Genomic DNA, 14395 nt, shown 5'->3' with positions numbered 1-14395 from the left:
CCCACTGCAACGACATGCTGCCCACGTTGAGGTCTCTCTTCCCCTCCTCCGCCATGTATTCTTGCTGCATTTAGTTCCTTTTCTCTTGCTGAGATGTGGGCAGTGTGGAGCGGATGAACATCTCATCTGTGACGAGTGGGTGCATATGAAATGAAGGTGCTGATTGTTTTCTCCTGCTTATGGATCGACACTGTTGATAGCTTGATTTGTCTTCAGATTCAGATCATGCTAGGAGCGTGTATGGTTTCAGCTAGCTGAATGTGTTCATGCTCTCACGGTTCTGAATGCATGAATGAATAAATTTGATGAGTCGCTTATTAACTTTGGGGCCACAAAAATAAGAATCTAGACCTGATCCAGTCCATGTGCTTAACTGAATTAACATGTCTAAATAGTTGTACAACAGCCGCAAGGAGTAGATTCTTGACATGGTCTAACTTGGGTGTTGTTTGATTCAGTTGCCGTTTTTACATAGTGATGCAGCAGTTGCTAATATAGGATTTGGATATGATTTGGTGTTGCCCTTCCGCATGGAGCTTTTCTTTTATACTTGTTCGCAGACAGTGATGGATCCTCTATATTTTCAGGTTCAGAGGCATATTGGTGTGCATGCTGGCCACAGCCTCCCGCACGGTGGGTGGTAGGCTTGGCTGGGCCCTGGCTTCGGCAACCTCCTCTTGGCTCCTACCGTCGCCGTAACCACGGTGGTGTTGATGATCGGTATTAGCTACAACCCCTTCCGGTGAGATCCTCAGGTTCCCTGCTTCATCTTCCTCTCTGTGGTGCCACGACCTGGAGCCGTCGAGATTCTCTTCAACTAAAGTTTAGCTTTTTTTTTGTTTGCTTGGTATACATCGGATGGAACATGTTATTATTAGTCATCTTTGGTTGTAAGTCCTGATGGCTTGATTTGGAGCAGGAGACATTGATATGGAGTACTTTTCTATCCGCCGTGCCGTCTCTTAATTCGGCAATGATATCATTTGGCAGTTTCTGGTTTGCTTATGCTCAATTCTTGTGCTCAATGTACATTCTTTACATTGTTTATGCTTCTCATAAGAGTATCTGCACATATCTTCTTTTGATATTGTACATGCGCATAGGCAGTGGGAGTATAAATGTGTGTTGCTATTTTCTTTATTTGATTCGTCTGCTGCCTATCATGCATCAGCGGTGACGAAAACTTGTACTCCCTCCGATTCATATTAATTGATGCTAATATAGATGTATGTAGACACATTTTAGTTGTAGATAAATCTATTTTAGCATCAAATAATATGGATCGGAGGGAGTATAATTTTCCGGTTCAGAGCATATAGGAGGAGGGGGACGCGAAGCCTAAGGCAGCTTTCAGATGGGAACTGGGTAGATACATGTCATTTGCAAACGTCTAGTGGTACTTTATGGAGAGAGGCGCTTCCTCTGGTGAGTGGGTGTCTACAAGTCACTCTTCTCTGAGGCACTTGGGTCCCACCCACTATTCTATGTGTTTATAACTTTTGGTTTGCTAAATCTTATTGTTACGCATGTTTTGGTTCAAGGTTGTTGCATCATATCATAGTTATTTATGAATGAAATTGAAAAGTGGCTTGATGCAGTCTTGCCTTAGAAATAATCAGCAGCTCCACTCCTACTTTTAGGCTTGACCTTTACCTAGGATTCTATCCATGATTAAGAGTTCAGCTGGTCCATTTTGAAAGTCCAAACAACATGCATGCTTGAAAATTTGTTCCAAGTGTTTAAAACTTTTGTCACAATAACTTCTCTTGATGTTCGAGTAGGTTGGTCTTGGTCCTCATTCCCTTGTCCAGGCTCCAGTAGATGAGAATGTTCAAAGCAGCTTGTAAAATTTGTTCCCCGACTTGGTGCCACCAGCCACAACTCTGACATGCCACCGCTGCTGTCGATGTCTCTCTTCCCCTCCCCCTCCCACTCCATGCATTCTTGCTTAAATATTTTTTGTTTCTCCTGTTGGTAGTGTATAGTGGAATGGATGCACACCTTATGTGTGCATAAGCATTGGGTGGGTGTATAGGATAACTGAATTGTTTGAGGTTTATTCTTGGTTCTTGATTGACATTCTTTTGTTGTCAGAGATTTGGTCTTGGCTCTTGATTGACATTCTTTCTTCATCACTTATGTTTCACAATTTATAAGCAAAACTTAAGTTTAATGAGTCAATGTAAGTAAATTTCTGTAAAAAAAACTAAGTGTGATGAGAAACGCGCGCTCTCAAGTAAGAAACCTGGCGACAGACTGCGTATTTTGCTGCATTACTGTCACTTGTCACTTCTCAATAGAAAGTGCAAATGTAAAAAGCAGTATTGAATACTAGATCATGTCTTTTTGCAATGAAATATAGTGAGGGTGTAGGTTACTCATTAGTAGGCTGCTTCTACCACATATGGTAGACCCTAAAAGCAGTAAAATAGGTAATTTGGTTTGATTTTCTCACGTCTACTTGTGATATACACAATACTGAATTGATATTCAGTATTAGGTGTTAGAGAATAGTTACTTTGAAGTATAGATAGAAAATAAAACATGTTATTTTACTAAAATTGTGTTACCAAACCAAGTGAAAGGGATGAACTTCATAGTATTGTCAATGAGCAATTCCTTGTGATTCATATACTTATACATGCTTTCTTTTCTTTTCAGTATAAAGGCAAGATAATGTTGGTGCACTGATAAGTGAAACTGCAATTTTCCTGGAGATTTGATGGAGAGAGCTTGGAGGCGTACATGGGTTGGGATGACTGATGAGGGATGAGATAGTGACATTGATGAACTTCCTACGGGAGTTTTGGAGACCTTCATCCAACCGGACATGCTCTAATACTACCAGTATGCAAGGCATACTTCTATGATACAAGGACACTGAGCGACATGTAAATGGATACTTCTCCATGGCCGTTGTCCAGGACAATAACTTACTTGAGGACTAGTGTTAGATTGAGTCGGGTCCACTGAGTTTTCTAGACTATGGCCTGCATGGCACTTTTGTCAGGGTTTACACGGTGGACCAGAGACAGCTTTGTACATCAACGATAACCTCTTCAACCATCTGAAAAGTAATTTCTAACCTGGGATCACTATGCATTAATATTATCTCGTTTTCCTTGGTTCTATGGTCACAATGTGTATTTCCATTTCCTGATTATGTTGCTCTTCGTTGGTTTGTATTGCAGGGTTCGCATCAGAGCAAAACACAATATCTTCTGATTTGCTGAAAAAAGAATATGAAGCTAGTCAAGCTACAGAAGATGGATTCTTCAATATTTGTCACCAAGCAATGGCCCGTCAAGCCTTCAAATAGCGGTTGTTGGCTCATGCTATCTGGTTGGTGTAATATGTGGTGGCATGCTTTATGTTGCCAATGTTGCTGATTCTCGTGTGGTGTTAGGAAAACATGTTAAAGCCACTGGAGAATTATTGGTTGTCCAACTGTACGCAGAGCATAATGCAAGCATTGAATTTGAGAATTTTTTTGCAGTATGTACAACCAGAAGATAGGCACGTTCTTGTTCTCAAGCACATTGTATGAAGTGTGGAAGGCCTAATTCAGGTGTGTCCTCTGTCACTTCGAAGTCATAAATAGTTTTATCGAATTTTGATGCAATGTTCATATCATTGCTTATTTGTAGTTAGTTGTCAAAAGATACTTTCAATTTCGTCACCTAGAAGTTTAGCCTTGTGTCATTCTTATATTCTGAATTGTATTTCGTGAATAATCTTATCCTTGTTTGTCCAAGAATCAGACAATACCTAGTGGTTATTTTTAGTACGAGTCCCAGGCTAGAAATACATAAACACATTCTTATGCTCGTGGATGAGAATTATCCCCTAGATGTGGTGAATATTGCTATATTTTTTCACGAGTACCACAATAGGTATCTTGAGAATTATTGAGAGGTTTTGCATTATTATAATGTTAGTGCATGCATCTCTATTTCTCACAGCATGGGGAGTTTCTACTAAAGATATACGTGAAGAGCATTTATAATGGATCAGTTAGGTAGTTGCATCACTAGTTATTACTGTTCATTAGTAAAAGAAGATTGTTATTTGCCCCACTGATTCTTCACTTCATGATGAAATGTGTAGTTGTATTTCTCTTGTATGACTATGAGTAAGAGATATTATGGTACTTCTATTTTTTGCTTTACCGTTGGAAAAAAATAGATTGTTGGTTTTCTTTATGTTGCAGGTTTGCAGATCGATAGGTGAGGCCTATCTAAAAGAAAGAAGAGTTCAACAGGGAAGCTCTTTATGCAAAGTTCCGCCAGCCAATACAAAATTCAGAACCATCTATTTGTGTTTAACCAATACAACCACATGATAAGTTTCTCATATTTGCATCCGATGGCCTTTGGGCACACTTAACCCACCAGGAGGTTGTTGACATTGTTCTAAATAACCCTCATAGTGTAAGTTTCTCACTCCCATGTAAATAAAAGTGACTTGCAAACATAAATACTATAGCTCTTGGTATATTCTAGTACAATAGTGCATGGCATTATAGTGTGCTATTTGATATTATATTTCTAGTTAACATATTACAAACTTAGAACTAACATAGTGCTGTTATGAAATAATAATATGTTATCCATCATATGAAGCCTGAAATATTTGTTTGATTAACTAACCAGCATGCGGACCATGGGCATTGCATTGTGCTCTGAATGTACATTTAAGAAATTATTATTTAGCTTCTATCGGTTCTCTTTTCTCCTGAAAATTAAAAATTACACATTACCATGGCATTTGTGCATATAAAATACAAAAGAATTAAGAAAGTCTTGATGTCGCATGGTTTACATGTTCTAATAGTAATAAAACTCTTTACAATTTGTTTTTGCCATGGAGTGGGTTAAAACGCGTCTCTCCTAGGGCAGAGGCTTAGCATCAAAATTGCTTTAATATTGTTATCGCTGCTATGGTGGAAGCTTAATACACTGTACATGTTGTGTAGTAAATAGAGCCCATGGCATTTTATGGTTTGTCACGGAGTCTGGGTTAAAATGCATCACTGTTACGTTGGAAGCTTTAGCATAAAAAAATATTTAAACCTTGCTATCGCTTAATTAGCCCTCGGTTCACACCTCTTTTTGATTTGCCAGGGAAGAGCTAGAAGGCTCATAAAATCGGCTTTACTCAGAGCAGCCAAGAAAATAGAGATGAGGTATTCCGCTCTCGAGAAGATCGATCGAGGCGTTCGTCGCCAATTCTACGATGAGATAACCATCGTAATACTCTTCCTTGACTCGAGCCTTGTAAGTAGGACGAGAACCCACATGGGCTTGCTGTTTCTCTAAGAAGCGTTGATGTGACCCTCGCAGCATGGTTGCACCTTACGGGTCACAGATGTGTAGCCCCCGAGCAAGCGCCTAGCGACGATAATGACGACGAGGATGGTACATGCTGACCAAAGAATGTCTTCCCTGCATATCAGGAGACACATCCAGAGGGTCTCTTCTCCAGGCCTTTTAATCCATATAACTACCATAGTAATTAATGTTCTTTGCCGTGCTACTGCTGAAAAGCAGATGTCTTGTTGTTCATCCGATCGTAGGAACTTTAATACTATTGCAAATATGACTTAAAATAAGCCCGAAAGGAGTAGCCTACTATTTAACATGTATGCACTGTTATTTATGTTAGTATCAACTGGCATATGCTAGGAGATTGCCTGTGTAAAATCGAATCACGTTTCATATCATATTGTTTGACTGTTGGACATGTATTAATAAATGCACATTCTCACTGTTTATTTTCTAGTGGGGCTTCTTTGGATAAATTCTTAGTAATTTTGTCATTACATACTTTTTATGTGTTCTCCTTGGAGATATTTCTATTCGTCACTCGGACTTCATCATTTTTTTTATTTTAGCTGATTACGTGGTTGTTTTGATGACCTTTGAGTATTTTTATTTTCCGTAGAGGATTTTTTCCCATTTGGATTATATATCTCAGATTGATACCAATTTTTTTAGGGAAGTTTTTCTCATAGAGATTATTTTTCTTGGAGAGCACTCTAGATTTTCAGAAATTCCATGGGTTTGTTAGTTTGTACTATGGCAACCGTGAAATTTGGTGACATAGATGATAGTTTCACATGAACGATGGAGCAGTTTGATGACTTTTTTGTTTACTACCCTGTTTGTAAACGGAGTAGAAGAACTACTATTTGCTGAGGAAACTAAAATATATTTATATGTTGCTAAAGTGAAAATAATATCACTAGATTAGTGATACAGAATTTGTTAATTTGCTTACTAACATATGCCAGTAAAATATAATGGTCAAATATGCATATTGGAGATCGTGTCCATATCTATATGCTTGTGTATTTGTGAACTGAAAAGAGTGTAAAGCATTTTTTTTTTACTACCGGATAATTATTGTTAATTATAGGAGCATTTCTGTAAAACAATGTCCTTCTACTATGAGTTACTTTATCTTGATGTTGTTTCTGTTATATACAGATTCCACTTGGTATGATGCAGGCGTAGGTGATGTGGCTATGCATCGAGGTCGATGCGACCTGACCTCTGTTACAACCTCTATGGTGAGCTCCTGGTTCACCCCTTTGATCTTGTCTCCCTTGCGCTCGTCGTGGCTATGTTATACTCCGGCCTATCATGCCATCTAGCTTTATATAATCTATTGCTATCAATCTGAAATCTAGGCGTCCTGGTGCAATTATTCCTGTCAAGCTAATGGACTTGATGATTTTATGTTAGTAGCCTCAGCTTTCTGTTATATGGTTCTGAATGCTACTGGTCAGTACGGTGTGATCCGGTGTGATCTTGCTCCATTATTTTACATTGTCCTATTTCTGGTTAAGAAATAGAGTAAGAACAATTGGGTTTATAATATTCTGTGAAGATGTCATTCTTGTTATTTTTAATCATACTTCCTTGGCTACTTAATCCCAATGTTTTTTTTTTGTTTTGTGGCTGCCATTTTCTTTGCCATATGCCAAGTCGGTTTCTCAACCTTTTTTTTTGTTTTTGACTATGAAAAAGAAGGAGCTTAATGTTTGGTTTTATTTTTGGAAAATTTGGGGCATTCATAGTTTTGAAATGAAACTGTTGCCGTGCTGTGGTGGTATTGTTGTGTCAACAAACCATGCCATAGAAGATTTTACATGTGACTAATTCGGCTAAACCTAGAGTGGTAACAATTTTAATTTAGAAGGGTTTGCGTACATGGACCTAGCTTTTTAGATCCGAAATAAGCACCATGTTTGGTTGCAAGATTGCAAGAGTTATGAGTCCATATTTTTTGCCATGGTTAGTGAATGAATTCTTTAATGGTGCATTGTCGTATATTTCAGTAACTGTACTGAAAAAAAAAATGTGATGTTTCGTTTACTCACACATCTATGCTCCTTTTGCTCAACCAGGTCGTAGCATGTGCACCTAATCGGAGTAGGAAGCAGCTACCTGAAGCTAACGAAAGACATCTGTTGTCGGCCATGTGGGGTTAGGCGACGTTGCTCAGGTGTGGCGTCTTTCCGAGGCTTGGCAGCCACGGGTGAGCCCCTTCTTGCCTTTTTTGGATTGGGTCCTCTTACTATTTGTATGGACTTTGAGTGTATGCTGTCGGTGTGGACTATTGTGTGTTAGAATTTGGGATTTTCCCTAGGTTTATGCCTATCCTAAGGCCTAAGTTGGTCCTTAGGTTTTCCTATTTTCTTTCCTTGTTGTTGTAGTATAATAATCTTTATAGTGGTTGCAGCAGTGAACGAGTTCTCAGGCGATCGACTAGCTGCAAAAATCCATTTTAGGACTGTATACTAATTCATGAAACTAGATGTACTGTGTTTTGCGTGCTTTTTTCTAGATGGTGACTAGCTTCTTATGTTTTCCTTGTTGTGGCTCAATTTGTGAGATACAACACATCATGTATGCTTGCACTTATAAGACACAACAAGAGATCGTCTATACATTTACCTGAGTGCAATCTATACATGAGTGTAAAAAATGTTTGCCTTTGCTTTGCTCATGTTTTATACTTGCATGGTCTAGACTCTAGCGGGACTTTTATTCCACCGCCTTCCAGTCATGGTATGCCCCCCTGCTTTATTGTAACTGGATTGGCTAGATTCTACTAGTGGTGGTGTCCAGCCCCGGACCTACCTTTTCCTCGTGGTGGGCTCGGCTTTTGAGAATGGTTAGTGTGAACTGCCTGTCATGTGTGTCGTGTGCTTGTGCCTTGGGATTTTGCCCAACGAATTTTACAGCTCTCGTATGTGTACTACTGCCACTCTACCAACGCAACGAGGAGGAGCATCTAGCTAGAGCGGAGTAGTTGTACTGCTGCTTTACAAAGTGTGTGCGTAGAAACATTTCTCTATTGTGGAGCTGCCTGCGTCGATTAAAATCCAGTGAATTGTTATTCAAAAAAAAACCAATGAATTCGAAGGTAAGAGCATCGCCCGCTGCCCAGGGCTTAACAAGATCGATATGAACCTCTTATTTAATGTCATTTCCAAATAATCACAAGATGAGCAATTTGAGGATGACGTGTGTGTATATGAAATTATGAACATTTTTAATCGTTGCTTATTGAGCATTCCTTGTGCTTGTGTTGATCCCTAGCCTCGGATAGCAATTGTATCTTGTACCTTGGAGGTTAGCTTTTATTATTCCGTTGTTTTCATGCAGGTGACTGACAAGCCAAGCTTGTTTTATGCTGCAGCACTACACGGGGCAGCGAAGTGCGGCCCTGATGTGACATCAGTGGGAAAGGAAAAGTAGAGCTGGAAGTTGCCTTGGAGGGAGTTGCAACTGTAGGTTCCGGTTCTGGCTGGCCAGACATAATATTTTCTACATGTTCTTGGTCTTGATATCATTAGATGTGATAGCGCTTCTCTTATATGAGTATTCAAAGTAGTCATGTGCATGCATATTTTATCCATGTGCTGGCCATTGCTGATCTGAAAACCTGGAAAGATTTAGAGTGTGATGGTTCAGGTTTTCATTCATAGTTTTAGTCTGCCATGATCACTTCACTTAAATACTGACACAAGACTTTAGTAATGAAACAGAATCAAAGTAAGTTCTGTTGCTTATCAGCAACAGGGCATTGTTGTTTTCTTTAGAATAGCTGCATCTTAAATAGAATATATATGTTAGTTCAATAGTTGACATTATTTAGGTTTTCTGGCAATTTCACTTCTTACTAAGCTGTTAATTTGGACTGCATATATAATGAAAAACATGTGGTTGCAAGGATGAAATGTAACTGATCTTACGCAAACTTCACTGTGATTTGCCTTTGATGTGTAGTTTGTAGTACCACTTCGCTCAGACTGTTTTGGCTAAGATTGTTCATTGCGCTATGTTTTCTGTGCGATCGATAGTATTATTAATGAACATATTTTTTTGCGGGGATTATTAATGAACATCTTAACAATGAGTTTTCTGCTATCTGCAGGTTATGCTTGGCCTAGTGCATGCGGAGGTGATGTGGCTCGTCACCAAAGACACGCGTGCGGGCCTTTGTTACAAACTCTATGGTGAGCTCCTGGTTCACACCTTTGAGCGCTGGCTCCGATGTGCTCTTTGTTACCACGAACATGGTGTTGTGGCTATGTTATGCTTTGGTCATTGAGCTGATCACATTTATTTGGAACTTGTGGTGGTAATGGATATCTGGCATTTAGCTTTCTAAATTATGTTGGTAAGAATCGGATACCTTGTCCTGGTTATTAGATGCCTTGGTGCTAGTATTCTTGGTAAGCCAATGAACTTGATGATTTTGTGTTAGTAGCCTCAACTTGCTGTTACATGGTTATTAGAGGTCTTCTTTGTTGGGTGGATGTTGACATAGGTTCTTGTTTTGTACAGTTTTCTGTTGCAGATTGTTTTATGAGTACAGAGTTGAGAATCTGTGGTTTGTGTTGTGGCTATTAGATGTAGCTCGGGATCTTTAGTTGTTGTTTACACTTATTGAAGCCGAGCCTGCTTGCTGCCAGAGAAAACTGATGGCATTTTGTAACCAATATATGTTCCAATGCTTGTTGATTGTTGTTTCCCACTTCAAGTTGCTAGGTTATACCTAAAATCAATGTTGCTTGCTTGCTTAATTGTGATGCTTAAAACCATTGTTGCTTGATTGCTAAGAGAAATAAGAAAGGCGTCAGAGTTTATCACTTGCTTTATCCACTGTTTACCTCTTTTGGTGTATGTGCAATATCATTAACCAGTGCATTAGATTTCGCTCGGGATACAACTATAAGGCGAGGATGACAATCACAGAAACCTTGTGTTACGATGAAGAGATGATTCAAGAGGGAAGCCAAACTGGCCGAGGAAAGCATGCAAGCTTCTTGCCAGGTATTCAAAACTCTGTGTAAACAAAGGGAAGTTGATGGCATTTATAATGTCAATAGGCTTTGTCTTACTAGTGCACAATAATGTGTGCATGATGCTAGCTAGCTGAAGTGCATGTACTTATCTTGTTTGGTTGCTTTGATTGTGAATCTGAACCCTCTTTTAATTTTTCTATGTGTGAATCTGGGCAGGACGCCACTAGGACGTCCTGTTGTTGCACCTCTACTTAGAGCAGGAGGATGGCTAGCCCTGTTTGTTTGCTGCAGCGCAAAGATATTGGTCTATGGCCCTCACTGCCCAGGGTCACTGTCGATGACTCCGTTGCCGGCAGCCGCGACATTCATGATGTTTCTGGAGAGGACGCCACTGCCAGTGTCGTGCTCCTCGGCCATGTTCTTCCTCGACCAGGTTAAGATTCCATGGTTGGTTCTTTGAATAGAGGCATACCTTGTTTGTAGTAAATGAATTGCTGGATACAGAATGTACAAAACTTGAGAAGCTGTTAAAATTTTGGTGTTCAATCCCTTACAAACCAGAACATGATTTGTTTATGTGCTTAATTTATGTCAAATTGGCATGTACACTAGGTTGTGTTTTCCTTTATAGTAAAATTTACAATTCTGAGCAAATAGGTTCTTAAGGTCTTTGGCCTTGTGAAGAAAATGTAATCATCGGTGTGAGGCTCCAAGTAGTTGACAACTTGTACACGTGAGAAGCCAAGAGGCTGCATGTTGATCCTTGCTAGATGTTAAACGTTTGTGTTGTGATATGTACAGTGAGCACTCAGATACGATTCTTTGAATTGAGTCTTGTTTTCTCTTTTTGTTTTCAAATGGGATAAAAACCCAGTGTATATAAACTGTAATATTAGCGACTTGATAGTTGACATGTAAACATTCTTACCGCAGCTGGAATTTGAGACTCCAATTTGCTCCAGGCGGCTGGTGGTCATGTGATGAATGAGATTGTCCAAGTCATGTATTGAAAAGTTTTCTCTTGGATCCTAGTATCTTAGCTGCTTCAAACAGGACAATGGATAAAATTGGTAATATTTTGGCTACATATTCAAGTTGGAAATGTATACTGCTGCAAAATGCATGTTATGAGAAATCTTTGCTTGAGAATTTGCTGGTATTAGAAATTTCCCAACATGTTCATATTCTAGTGCATGCCAAAGGTGTAAAGTTGCCTATTTCCCCCCTAGTCGAGCAAAGCTTCTATCTAATCCAAAGAAATTAGATGGCTGACGCTGTCATGACCGCAATCCCATAGGCAAGGCTGACGTGACTGTGGCCCATGATCAATTGGATGTTGTTGTGGCTGACTCCATTTTTGTCCCATGTGCAAGCTTGCGAATGATTTATTCGTTATATGACAAGAGCATCCAAGAGGTTTAAGAAAAAATAGTGAAAGATGTAACCAAGGAATAAAAGATTTCCATGCCATGACACGGCAAGGCCATAACTAGGTATGACAACTCAAAGAGAGGGAGTGTAACCACCAGAAAATGAGGAAATTAGTGAATGAAGATGTAACCAAGGAACTAAAGATATGTCATGCCGTAACACCGGCCATAACTAGGTGCTCTGACCCGGAATAATAGGCCAACATCAAAGCTGCCCACCAGAAAATGAGGTGCCAACAACCAACTAGTACCAGCGCATGCAGTCCATGTCAGTGATCCAAGTGATACATATCTCAGCCGTCCATCATTTCATCAAGCAACAATGCAAGAGTTGAGAGAGATCCGAAATGTCATCTCATTCGCGCTCAAAATTTCCCCCAAGATATCAAACCTGACTGGCTAGGATCTATTAGTAGAACCCCGTCGCCACAGACCGCGGGCGGGGTGCGTGAATGACTATGACTTCCGTTCCTGATGTTGCCGGAGAGGATGCCGCTATCAGCGTCTTCCGTGTTCTTCCTCAAGCAGGTAGAGATTCTGCCCATGTACTTCTGTTTTCTGAATTGCTAGATACTAAACGTTACTTAAGCTAGTAAACGTTTGGTGTTCCGGCCATTACAAACCAGAAGATGGTTGTTTATGTGCTTAATTTGTGTCCAATTGGCATGTACACTAGGTTGTGTTATCTTGTATAGCAGAATTTTACAATATTTGGCAATTATTTCTTGCAGGTTCACATATACAAAATCAAATAGGCTCTGGAGGCATGCCATTTGGCGCTGTGAAGAACCTGAAATCATATCTTTGAGGCTGCAAGTAGTTGACAACCTATACACGTGAGAAGCCAAGAAGAGGCTGCATTGTGATCCTTGCTAGCTGTGCACCACTTGTGTTGAGATATGTAGCGAGCATTCAGCTACAATTTCTTTGAGTTGAGGCTTATTTTCTCTTGTTTCAAATGGTAAAAAACTAGTGAGTGGAACATGTAGTATTAGCGCTGTGATAGATTGGGACTCCAGTTTGCTACAAGCTGATGGTGATGGTCATGTGATGGATGAGATTGTTCAACTCATGTATAGTCAAGTTTTTTCTTGGATCCTTGTATATCTAGCTGCTCCAGGTTTACCTGTATATCTATGTTGCGAACCAAACGGGGCAATGAATAAAATTGTTCTACACATTCAAGTTAGAAATATGTACTACTGTAAAATGTATGTTAAAACAGATCTTTGCTTGAGAATTTGCTGGTATTATAAATTTCTCTACTTCATATTCCTCGGTGCATGTCAAAGAAGTGTTACCAGCAGTAAAGTTGCTTATTTCTCCCATGTTCGAGCAGAGCTCGCTAGCTAGACCAAAGAAAGTCCATGGCTGACGCTGACTTGACCCTAATCCCATAGCCAACGATGTCGCGATCGCAGCCCATGATCTCTTGGCGCTAGTGTCCTCGACCGATCGACGTTGTTGTGTCCGACTCCATTGTTGTCCCATGTGCAGGGTTGAGGATGATCGATTCATCATATGAGAGGAGCATCCAAGCGGGGTAAGTGAAATTAGTGAGAGATGTAACAAAGGAATTAAAGATATGCCATTCCATAACTGGGATGAGATGGCGCCTGTAGAATAGGCCAACATCATAACTTCACACCATAAAATGAGGCGCCAGCAATCAAGCGCATGCAGTCACATCGTAATTCAGGCCGGATTTACACCTTGTTTTGTTTCCATAGATCAGTCCATGTCAACGATCCACGTGATACCTATCTCAGCCATCCATCATTCCATCAAGCAACCGTTCAAGAAGTGAGAGGGATCCCAAATATCATCTCATTCCCGCTCAAAAAATTTCCCCAACATATCCGACCAGGCCGCTAGCCTCTATAAGTAGAACCCCGTCGCCACGGACCGCGGGTGGGGTGCGCGAATGACTATGACTTAGACTTTGACTCTTGCTCGGAGAGGAGAGGAGAGGAGAGGAGCCACGCTGCCATGGCTGGCGACCGGAGATGGAAATGGTGGTGGCCATGTCCGGCTGCGGCATGCATAGATCAGGGACTCGGCGAGGCGAGGATAGCAGGTCCTTCCCTCTTTCCGACCTCGTCGTGGAGATCCAGCAGGTAACGGATGGTTCATACATCTCTATTTTCTTAAGTGGTTCGATTCTTCCATTTGGTGGATTTGTTCTCCTAGCTAGGATGAATAGATTCGTTTGTTCGTGGTTTCTCTTGTTTTTTTGCGTAGGAGAAATCAAAGCTGGGTTTCCTTTTATTTTTACTTAGTTCTGGCAGGCAGCAGCGCGAGATGAGCAAGTCGAATTGGGCCTAGATCTAGTGGTTTTAGACGCGGGATAGTTTATTTTCCTAGTAGATCGGTTGGTTTCTGATACGTGGAGAAGGCAAGTTTGATCTGCGAAAAGCAGGCAACCTAAGTAGAAATAAAGGAAAGCGTCGTTTACTTTTCAATTCCGTTCATGGATGGACCGAGATCACGTCTTGTTAGTTTTGGGTTCTTTCTTTCGCGCGACGGGATTCTCTCTTGGGAAAAATAAAGGAAAGCGCTGAGCGTCGGATCGACGTTGATCCGTTTCCGTGGACACCGGTATTCTTGGATCCGCGTTGATCCGTTTCCGTGGGCAGCTAGAGGG

General features: G+C 40.5%; 2 long non-coding RNA genes and 1 pseudogene across 2 annotated transcripts; all 3 read left to right on the top strand.

Moving 5' to 3' along the window:
* LOC124700356 lies at positions 1 to 5402 on the top strand (annotated as a pseudogene).
* A 51-nt stretch (positions 5403 to 5453) lies between these two features.
* Positions 5454 to 7535, top strand: LOC124700367. The gene is made up of 3 exons (XR_007001722.1): positions 5454 to 5471; positions 6489 to 6571; positions 7412 to 7535. It is a non-coding gene; the product is annotated as an uncharacterized LOC124700367 (long non-coding RNA).
* Positions 7536 to 9447: 1912 nt separating this feature from the next.
* Positions 9448 to 10791, top strand: LOC124700376. The gene is made up of 3 exons (XR_007001725.1): positions 9448 to 9529; positions 10220 to 10349; positions 10538 to 10791. It is a non-coding gene; the product is annotated as an uncharacterized LOC124700376 (long non-coding RNA).
* The last annotated feature ends 3604 nt before the right edge of the window (positions 10792 to 14395 follow it).

The sequence above is a fragment of the Lolium rigidum genome, chromosome 1 (assembly GCF_022539505.1).
Source record: "Lolium rigidum isolate FL_2022 chromosome 1, APGP_CSIRO_Lrig_0.1, whole genome shotgun sequence".
Classification (NCBI taxonomy): domain Eukaryota; kingdom Viridiplantae; phylum Streptophyta; class Magnoliopsida; order Poales; family Poaceae; genus Lolium; species Lolium rigidum.
This window is presented reverse-complemented; position numbering and strand designations above follow the sequence as displayed.